Here is an 11,484-nt window from a genome sequence, read left to right as displayed (position 1 = left end):
AGCTGTCATAGAGATTGTACACTTCATACAGTCTATGGCATGGAGCAAGTCCCAATCACTGTTTGTTAATTTACTTTTAATTGAAATATGTGGCCCTCTAGAAGAGGCTGTCGTACAAGTAGAATCCCCATATACTGCCGCTGTCCTCTAAACTGCTTCAGGCAAGGATGACAACCAAACAATGGCATTTAAGGGGTCCTAAAATGGCCCTCTGCCCCAACATTTTTACCCAACCACTGCCCCAAGTTCTGGCCTGAAAGTTTCCCATTAAGAGATTTGTTCCTATTGTTCCTTTTCCAAACATTCTCTATTAGAACAAGCTATCAGTTACTGGCTACAATTCTCCTTTTAGGGAAAAGAGGATTCAAAAATTAACATCTGTTGAGCAGATGTTCTAAACCCTGTGATAGAAGATATATATCATTTCTCTATTTGATTCTCACCCAAGTCCTGTGAACTGCTTTATCAGTGGATCTTCTAGATGACTCGTGAAAGAAATAAGATCTTCAGATAGGTGGAGGGATTATTCTGGAGGATAGAATCTTCTCCTATTGGGCAGACCTAGGTGAAAGGCATAGGCAGGTGAAAGGTATAGGCAGAAAGAAAGGTATAGGCAGAAAGAAAGGTATAGGCAGGTGAAAGGTATAGGCAGAAAGAAAAAAAGCCTAAATATATGAGAAATCAAAGACTTCTATCTGACACTCGCCTTGAATATGCATATAACCACTGCAGTAATAGTAGTAACAACTCTAATAATAACCTGAATTTTTTTAGAGTCTGCAAGCTCTCTTTATCCATTCACTTCTTCACTTGTCCAATAATCACTGAGGGCCCACTATGTGCTGAGCACTGTGCTAAAAGCTAGAGAAACAATAAGGAACAAAAACAGAACCAGTCCCTGCCCTTCATGGAGTTTACATCCTAATGGAACATACGTCAACCAAATACTTCCATAATGAAATAGAAAGGTGTAATTATGATAAGTGTTATGGTGATCCAAGAAAGGATTTAGACTAGCTGGACAAGTAAGGGACAGAAGGCTCCCCTAGAAAGCAGTGTTTCAGCTAATATCCAAACAATGAGAAGGAGCGTCCCAGGCAGTAAGCGTTATCATCATACTCATTTTACAGATAGGAAAGAATGCTGTGAGGATAACTGGACTGACAATTAGGAGACCTAAGTTCCAGATTTGACAGCTCTTCACCTTCTATGTAATCTAACCTAAGCCATCTCTTAGGACCTTGCTTTCCCAAACTTTAAAATGAGGTGCTACAAGCTCCCTTCTAGCTATAAAGCTATGCAGAGTTGGCTTTCAGAGAACCGCACAATCATCACAGTAGCTATTAGTAGTGAATCTTTGTTGCTCTGGGGACTGTTGTCTGTTGGAACTCCTTTTATCTGTTTAAGAGATCCATTACAGTGTGAGACCAGACTCCACTAGGAAACTCAAGTGGCCGCCCCTGACTCTCCTGGCCAGCAGCAGGTAGAGCAGACACAGAACCCAAGACGAGTAGATGTTCCCACCAGGAACTGAGTCAAAGGGGTGGCACGAAGAAACTGACAATTTAAATTCATTCCACTGCAGTTCCAGTGGTTCCAGTGTTGGCGCCCAATGGTGGCAATGGCAGTGTCCTATTCAGACCCTTCCTGTGGGAAATCTCAGCTGGGGCCATTTAGCTTCCTGCCTGCTTCTCAAAATGTCACATTGGTTCTGTGGCATTATTAACCTGCTAATAAACTTCTTTTTGCAAAAGTGAACAAGAGATTACTTCTCAGAGATTACCTGGAATCCAAAATCATGATTGGTACACTATCATTTATTAAAAAGTTACTTAATTTTTTCTAACATTAATGAAAGTTTTATTCAAAAGAGAATATTGAAAAAGAGGTGAATTCTAACAAAGGAAAAAGTTAATGGTTATCTATCCTACAGTAAAAAATGGAACTGGGAACCATTTTCAGCATATAAATAAACTCTACCTTTACATTTCTGAATAATGTCGTATTTGCTTCTTTGAGAGAGCCATGTCTTAACTTTTCCTGATAAGGCTTTGTGAATTGTGTTCAGAAATTTTAAAAGTACATACATATATAAAAATGGCTTTAAATGAACTACTTTTAAAAAATCTCACTACTGCAAAACAGTTATTAACACCACTTTTCAGGGAGGTAACAGAAGATCAGAGTTTAAATAGCATACCTAGAGTCATTTAGTCAGTAAGCAGCAAACTCCTGTGAGTCTCTGCTCTTTCCACAATTCCATGCTACATCCATTCATGCTGGACACAGTACTAATTGGTAAGGAACAGAGTTCCTTGGATCTTTCTTTCTACTACCTCATACTCTTGTGATGGAAGACTTTGTCTCTGGCATTGGCTTGCTTTGATTATTTAATCCAGGTTAGCTAGGGTTGAACTTTCCCATTGATAATCTGACAAACTAGCTCGAATGGTCTCAGAGTTATTGCCATAGAGCCCTCTCCTTTGAATATTTTCTGGTTTTATTGAAGAAATTACTGTACTTCATTTCCTAATCGTCTCTTTTGTTCCTGACAAATTTCATTTTCTTAGATGATGCTTAAACAACAAAATTGTATCAAAGTGTTAATCTAAACATTTGTGGTTGATTGAGTAGGTAATAATGATTCACAGTATGTTATAAGTAAACGGAATAATTTAGAGTCAAAAGCCGCTAGTACTACCTGCCCAGAAGGGAGCAGTGTACTCTTATGTCACTCTGGTAACTTCTGAAAAGCCAGGAGATTCCAAAAGAAAATACGTTGGGGCAGGGATGAAGGGATTTACTGTTAATGCTTCAAAATGATTCTAAATAGAAAGATATTAGGCCACTGATGTATACCTCCTAGGTACAAAATATTGTGTAGGACATTGTGAAAGGAATGCAAACTGTCTATCTAGTGACCCTGACATGGATAATATTAGTATCATCATTTAGTGAGATGAAGTTACTTGTCTAAGCTCACAAATCAATTAAGTGATAAAGCTAGGACTCATAGCCAGGGTTTCTAATTCCAAGTGCATTACTCTTTCCATTAAATGTTTCTCTACTTCTAGCCATTTTAATGGATTTGAACCATAGTGTTGAGCTGTTCAACCAGCTAAAAAATTCTTGATGATTCTCAAATCTATAGCTGCCTAGATAGTCACTCTCTCTTACTGAAACTGAGATAAGAGGGACTAGAGATTTGGGTGTATCTCTCAAGGCCACTTTCTGCCAGCTGGCGAAAGATTTTCTCTTCATAGTTTTTGTTCTCACAGAATTTAAACTCCTTTAGGTGGAAATGGTACTTGGAGGGAAACGAGTTGGAAATACCCTTTACTTTATCTCTTTCAATGTAGTTCATTGAATGCTTCTAGTTAAGGAGAAATTCATACTAACCATTAAGAAATTAGGGAGAAAAAAAGAATGAAAAGACCAGAACACTTAGGATATGCGAATAAATAGACATTGAGATGAGAGGGTTGTTGTTATATCCAAAGATGAAGAGAGCAAGAAATAATGTAGAGGAAATTGTGGTAGGCTATTAGAAAATTCATTAAGCAGGGAGGAACTGGATCTTATTCTTAACACAACAGAGTACGAAAAGGGACATAGGGGCAGGTTTATGAATGACTTGATGTAATGGAATTAGATGAAGCATGTATGTGAGACATGTAACTACTGTAGAAATTTGGCTATTCTTATGATTAAGCAGATTCTCTGTTGTGTTAAATAATATAATCATCATCTGCATAAATCAGGCATGTCCACAGGGCAAGTAGGTATTTTATTCATTTATTTGTTAGATGTCAAGAAAAAAGATGCCCAAAGAGGAAACTTCTGCAAGTCATTCTTTCTGCAGCTCCTAAAGAATTGCAAAATTTCCCTGTATTGATACTGTTATATTTGATCATTATTGTTCTGACAAAATGAGCCTTAGTTTTTTTAGGCTAAAACATGCTCCTATCTAACATTTTTCTGGAAGCATGTGCAGCCAATTCTTTTAAGTTCAGCTTTTTTTGAAAAGACAATAACAACTCTCTTAATGCAAAATTCTAACCTAATGTAACAATTAATAAATAAATCGAGTAGTACCCATATGATGTCTAGCATTATATATAGTGCTGTGAGAAATAGAAAATTTTGTTATCCTTTTTTTATTTAATTTTTATGGAAATTTTCAAACACACACAATGGAAAAAAATACTATAATAAATCCCATATATCCATCACCCAGTTTCAGCAATGATCAATTCATGGCCACTATTGTTTCACCCACATCACCACCTACATCCCTCCTCTGGTTTGATTTTAAAGCAAAACCCAGTAGTCATTTCATTTCATCCATAACTGTTTCAGTGTGTATCTCTAAAAGATAAGGATTTTTTAAACAAGGATTTTAAAATAGAACATAAAAATTATTCAATATAATCAAATATCCAGTCAGTACTCAAATTTCCATTTAGGATTTGTCATTATGGACAATATTATTTACAGAGATCTTCATATATGTCAAGCAGTGTGCCAAACACTTTATAAATAGTATGCGATTTAAACTTCACACCGACACTATGAAAAAGCTAACATGTACATTTTATAGTATAAGGAAGTAAGGCTTAAAGATGTTAAGAAATTTTCTGTGGCCACTGCCTTTTGAAGGTGTACAAGAATAGCAGGAGAAACAACCTACAGAAACAGAAAGCAGGAACAATTACAATAGATTACTGACATATGAATACTAAGGATTTAGAGGAGGGAGAAATCTATGTGTGTTGAAGCAGGAAGTAGAAAAAAAATCCTGGCAAATGAGAATCCATAATACAAACTGTTAAGACTTTCTGTACTCCAATATGAAAGAGAATTCCAAAAGAAAGTCTTCTCACAATACAGTTGAGGAGGTGTGTTGCCAGAAATGTCAAGGGCTCACAAATGACCAAAACCTATTCGATTGTTTATGTAGCTGCAATATGTGCTACAACCAACAGGTGGAAGCAACATTCAAGAAATGTTAAATGTCACTAATTCTATCCTGATCTAACCAGTAACAACCCTGCCTTCAATTCTGAATTGCTCAAATATGTTTAAGCAGATCTCTCAGTACTTACTCCTACCACTAGAAATGTGATTTGGGGAACACAGAAGAAATAAAAGAGCCTGTAGGACAGTGTTTCTCAAAGCACATTTTGTAGACACCCCATTTTTACATCTTTTACATTATCGTCACTTGGAAGCCTTGCTAAAATGCTGATTGTGAAGACAGTACAAGAAACACATGGATGGATGGGGAAAAAAATGGCACAGAAGATAGAGGCTTTGTTCATCCTACTTGCAACTAAATCAAAGTTGTGACAGAAATACGGAGCAAACAGCAAGCAAAGCCACCTCGGATCTAAATGAATAGAAACACTGCAACTAGGGAGAGAAATATGAAATCACCCTGCAACAGTAGAAGGTAGGAGGGGGTGAAGACATGAGGTTGCCTTGTATGAGTGGCTGAATGGGACAGAGGCTGCAGCAGCAGTGGCCAGGCCGTGGCAGGCGCCTCTTAAAGCGGATGTGTCTCCGAGTGAACTTTTGCAGTGACAGACTTGCTCGCTCTGAGCACCAGCACCTGGTCGGCTGCTTGGGGGACACAAGGACTTACAAGGGGACACTGAGTTATCTGAGAGAAGGACGGAAGCGAGGATCTCTCCCAGGCAGAAGTGCTGGCAGTATCCATTGTTTCTCTGTTGAATCCTCCTCACTCCCAGTGTGAGGACACAGCACCGCCATTGCTGAGATGTCATTGAACTGGATAACAAAGGTCGCTCTGCCCGGAGGATTCCCTGAAACTCCATCTCCCCCAACTTGCAGTTTCACCCAAGCCACATCCAGTTGTGTCCTCCAGGAGTCCAGTGCTCTTTGCTGAGCCAACTCCAAGTCTCACACTGGTGGCAGCTGACTTCAGTTTCTAGCATGGCCTCTTGAAGCAACTATAAGCACAGATTGCTTGCTGAATCTTAACAGGTGGCCCTAGAGGGGCACAGGCTGGGGCTAAACTTGGCCTGTAGCTGAACTCCTCTCAGGACTGTGCCACTGTACACCTACTATACAAAGCCACAGTAAAAAGACCAAGAGACTTAGGAGCTTTGCTTAGTATATAGAAACAGACACAGAAAGGCAGCTAAAATGGGAAGACAAAGAAGCAGAAACCATATGAGAGAACAGAACAAAGATCCAGAAATAGGCAGAGTTCAAAAACTGGTTATAAAGATGCTCAATTAACTTAGGGAGTGTAGATGAACTCAATGAGAACTTTAACAAAGATAAAAAGCACAAAAATGGAAATGAAATTATAAATGGGAACCAATCAGAAATGAATAACACATTATCTGAGATGAAGAGTACATTAGAGGGAATCAACAGAGTGGGTAAAGAAGAGGATTGAACCACCAATATAGAGAATGGGGAAGCCAAGGACACTCAATCAGAACAACAAGAAAAAAGGAGCCAAAACTATAATAATAATTTAAGGAGCCTATGGGACATAATTGAATATAAAGATATCCATGCCATAGGGGTACCTGAAGAAAAATAAAAAGTTGAAGAGCTATTTGAAGAAATAATGATGGAAAACTTCCCTCATCTGGTGAAGGAAATAGACATACAGCCCCAAGAAGCTCAGAGAGTCCAAAAAAAGATGAATCCAAAGAAGCCCACACCAAGACACATCATAATTAAAATGTCAAAGTTTAACTACAAAGAGAGAATCTTAAAAGCAGCAGGAGAAAAGCAATTAGTTACAAGGGAGTATCCATAAGACTAGCAACTGATTTCTCAAAAGAAACTATATAGAACAGAAGGGCTTGGCACAAAATATTCAAAGTAATGAAAACCCAGGATCTATAACCAAGAATACTTTATCCAGCAAAGCTAACATTTAGAGTTGAAGGACAGATAAAGAGCTTCTCAGATAAAAATAAGCTAAAGGAATTTAGTACCACCAAACCATTATTACAGAAAATGTTGGAGGGATTTCATTAAGAATTTAAAAACATGTATCAAAAACATGAATAAAGAAAGGTAATAGCTATATTCCTGTCAACAAGTACCTCAAATGGAAAAGAATTAAGTGCTCCAACCAAAAGATAGGGTGGCTGAATGGATATGAAAACAAGCCCCCTACATATGCTGCTTATAGGAGACTCACTTCAGATTAAAAGACACACACAGACTAAAAGGAAGGGGATAGAAAAAGACATTGCCTTGATGGACCTAGAGGGTACTGCACTGAATGAAATAAGTCAAATAGAGAAAGGCAAATATCACATCATTTCATGTATGTGTGGAATCTAAAGAACAAAATAAACAACAACAACAACAGAAGTAAACTCATTTTGAGGGCTACTAGAAGGGAGGGGGGTTAGAAGAGATGGTTAAGAAAGGGCAAAGGGATTAAGTACAAATGGATAGCTACAAAATAGACGTGGAGATATAAAGAGTAGCATAAGAAAAATAGTCAATATGTTGTAACAAATATGTAAGGAGGAAGAGGGGTACTACATTCGGTGGGGTGATCACTTTGTGAATTATGTAGATCTCTAATCACTATGCTGTACAACTGAAACTGGTATATTATTGTATGCCAAGTATAATTGAAAAAAAACCTCATCGAATTGTGCAATGTAAATACGAGCAACTAATTGTATATTATATTTCAGTGAAGATGGGGAAAAAAATTATTGACCTACAAAAAAGTGAAAAGAGAGAAACACGTGTAAAATATTTCATTAATAATATTTTCTATTGATTAATGTTGAAATGATAATAGTTTGAATATACTGGATTAAATAAAATATATCATTAAATTTAATTTCTCATGTTTCTTTTAACTTTTTAAAATGTGGCTACTAGAACACATAAAGTTACATTTGTGTCTCATATTTGTGATTCCCACTGTATTTTTATTGGACATCTCTGCTTCAAAGGTTAGAAATAGAACATATGACTCAAGCCTGAGCAATCAGACCAACACATTCTTACGATCACAGTGATTGTTTCAGGGACTTAGGACACAATTAGAAAGTGAAACGAACTCTTGTGCTCTTTTTTGCTTAAACTAGTTTGTGTTGGAATTTCTATCACTTGCACCAGAAGATTCCTAATTGTTACCCCTTTGTATTTGACATTGGTGGTCTATAGGAGCAAATTTCAGTCAAAAAGAGGTGAAGTTATAATTCAAGGATTGAAAACTGAGTGATAAGGAAATTTAGGCAAAAAAACGTAAATATGACATTTTGTGGTAAAAAGAAAAAAGGTCTGGGTCTACTTAAAGGAGGAATGGGTGAAGGGGAATGGGTTTTCTGTTTATTTGAGTGGATTTTATGTGTTTTGGTTGGGGGAGAACTGGAGTATCCTCACTGCTTTATTTTCCTAGCTTTGAGGTAAATGAGAGAATAGAAAACTTCTTTAATCACTCTCTCAGCCCTAACGTCTGGGCTTTCCTTACCCTAGGAGAGAGGCCTCTTGAAGTAACCCAAGCAACAGATGGTAAATGCTTGAGGGAGAGAGAAAAAGAAAGATTAAGAAAATAGTAAGAATACACAACTGAAGGGCTAATAGTTTACTAAAGGTAAGGGATAAAAAAGAGAAAGACAATAAAAATACTCAGTTTCCTGATTTGGAGCACTTGATTTGTGGTGATGTCTTTCACCAACAAGGAAGCATGGGCTAGAGAGCAGATATGACGGGGAATGAGGGGGTTTAGACATGCTAGTTCATTTCTGTGTTCTCCAAGAACCACTGGGGTGAAAGGCCCCTTAACTTTTTCCTCCCAGTCATACTATGCTACAATCCCTTCTTGCTCTTCCCAAAGGGCTATTCCAAAAAGCCTCTGGAGCTCTCTAGACAACAATTAGACACCAATTTCCATGGTACAGGAAATCCCTCACCCTCAGGAGACACTCATCAAGCTCTCCTAAGAATGCTCAGCTAATCTGTAACCACAGCAGCATGGAGTAGACTGGATATTTGGCCACCCCGCCAGGGATCAATAAGTGAGTCTCCTCTTCCCACAGGAACTTCGATCTATGTGATTCTCTTGGATACTCACAGCACCACTGTGGTGTGAGTGAGGTGGGGAAGAACTTTTCCGATAGAAGAATGAACGCACCACACACTCTTGACTCCTACTCCCCCACAAATCATCTCTCCTTCCGCAGGCCTTTCCTTATTTAGAGTGTGAGCAGTGTAAGGGTGGAGGTTGATGGCAAAAGGTTTATATAGGCTGCCTCTGATCATACTTATATAAAATTATATACATATTTCTGTAAGTAGATTATATATGCATTGAAAGACATCTGAAAGGTTATTTACCAAAATGCTAACACTGATACTACCCCTCATAACTGTTTTTTAAAAAATTCTCTTGGAACAAAGATTTAGATATAAACATGTAAAATGTATCAGAAAAGATACAGGTGCAATATGTGAAAATATTCTTATGCCTTACATGACTTAAAAACTAAAATCAGCTCTGCAACTCTTGCTCTGAGGTCTGTGCCCTGAGCAGCAGCAGCGCTCACACCACCCACACCGACAGAGCCCTCGTTCTCCTCTCTTCCAGTCTGTGTGCAGTGGCAGTGGCAGCAGCAGCTGCCCAGCCCACCACAACCCTCCGCAGTCATGTCCGCCAGGTTCTTATCCTTATCCTCCTACCACAGGATGTTTGGTACCCTTGCACTGCCAGTCGGCAGAGCTCCAGCCAAAGCTGCTTGACCACATCCACCTGCACCTACAGCCTGGGCAGCGCGCTGCGCTCCAGCACCAGCGGTAGCCTCTTCACCTCCACCTGGCAGCGTGTAGGCCACCGGCCCCTCAACTGTGCGCCTGCAGAGCAGTGTCCCCAGAGTGTGCGCCTGTAGGACTTGTGGACTTCTTGCTGGCCCGCCATCAATGCTGAGTTCAAGAACACCGGGCACTAAGGAAAGTGACAAGCTGCAGGAGCTGAAGGACCACTTTGCCAAGTACATGGACAAGATATACTTCTTGGAGCCACAAAACAAGATCCTGCTGCTGGAGCTCCAGCAACCCAAGGGCCAGGGTAAGTCGTGCCTACGGGTCCTCTACAACAGAGGTCCCCAATCTTTTTGGCACCAGGGACCAGTGCTCCTTTGAGAATCTAATACCTGATGACCCGAGGTGGAGCTAAGGCTGTGATCTAGAGAGAGGCTGCAAATACAGATGAAGATTCACTCACTGGCCCTCACTCACCGTTCCTAACAGGCCATTGACCAGGACCATTTGGTAAGTCTATGAGGAGGAGGAGATGCAGAAGCTGCACCTGCAGGAGGACCAGCTCACCAGCGACAATGCCTGCATGGAGGTGGAGCACAATGATCTGGCTGAGGCCATCATGAGACTCTGGGAGAAATTGCACAAGGAGATGCTTCAGATAAAGGAAGCCGAGAGCACCCTGCAGTCTTTCAGACAGGATGTTGGCACGTCTTGACTTTGAGCGTAAGGTGGAATCCTTGCAAGAAAAGATTGCCTTTTTGAAGAAACTGCGTGATGAGGAAATCCAGGAGCTGCAGGCCCAGATTCAGGAGCAGCATGTACAAATCAATGTGAATGTTTCTAAGGCTGACCTCACAGCTGCCCTACGTGATATACTTCAGCAGCACCATTTATTCGAGAGCTGTTTGCAAAGTTCCAAAGACAGCAGAAAACTTTCCTGCTCTGAGCACTGGGGAGAAAGGATTTGATTATAGAGTTTCTTCCTTTCACGGAATTATTCTGAGATTTATGTGCCAGGATAGTGACTTCACATGCCATAATGGCACTGGTGGCAAGTCCATCTATGGGGAGAAATTTGATAATGAGAATTTCGTCCTGAAGCCTACAGGTCCTGGTACCTTGTCCATGGCAAATGCTGGACTCAACACAAATGGTTCCCAGTTTTTCATCTGCACTACCAAGACTGAGTGGCTGGATGGCAAGCATGTGGTCTTTGGCAAGGTGAAAGAGGCAAGAATATTGTGGGAGCCATGAAGCGCTTTGGGTCCTGGAATGGCAAGACCAGCAAGATCACCATTGCCAACTGTGGTAAACTAACAAATCTGACTTGTGCTTTATCTTAACCACCAAACTATTCCTTCTGTAGCTCAGGAGAGTATCCTTCACCTTTATCTGCTTGGAATACTCTATAATCTTTGTGTTCTCACTGCAGTTCATTGAGTTCTGGATTCTCCTTATCCCCCTCCAAGTCTAGCTGGATTGCAGAGTTAAGTTTATGATTATAAATAACTACTAAACAACAACAATTAAAAGGAACCAGAACTTGAAGACTTGGAAAATTCTCAGCCTATCCATATTGCAAAAACTTGAGAAAGCTTGTTCTTAAGAGAATGTTAAGGATATGGCTGAATGATCATTTGATAAGAAGATTAGTATGAATGCAAACCACAGGTCTAATCATCCACCTCAGCAGAAGCTAGAAATAGAGAT

At 39.7% G+C, this 11,484-nt stretch overlaps 1 pseudogene; it reads left to right on the top strand.

The window, feature by feature from the left end:
- Nucleotides 1-9,663: 9,663 nt before the first annotated feature.
- Nucleotides 9,664-10,742, top strand: LOC120591444 (vimentin-like; annotated as a pseudogene).
- The last annotated feature ends 742 nt before the right edge of the window (nt 10,743-11,484 follow it).

Source organism: Pteropus medius, unplaced genomic scaffold (genome assembly GCF_902729225.1).
Source record: "Pteropus medius unplaced genomic scaffold, Ma_sr-lr_union100, whole genome shotgun sequence".
NCBI classification, from domain to species: Eukaryota; Metazoa; Chordata; class Mammalia; order Chiroptera; family Pteropodidae; genus Pteropus; species Pteropus medius.
This window is presented reverse-complemented; position numbering and strand designations above follow the sequence as displayed.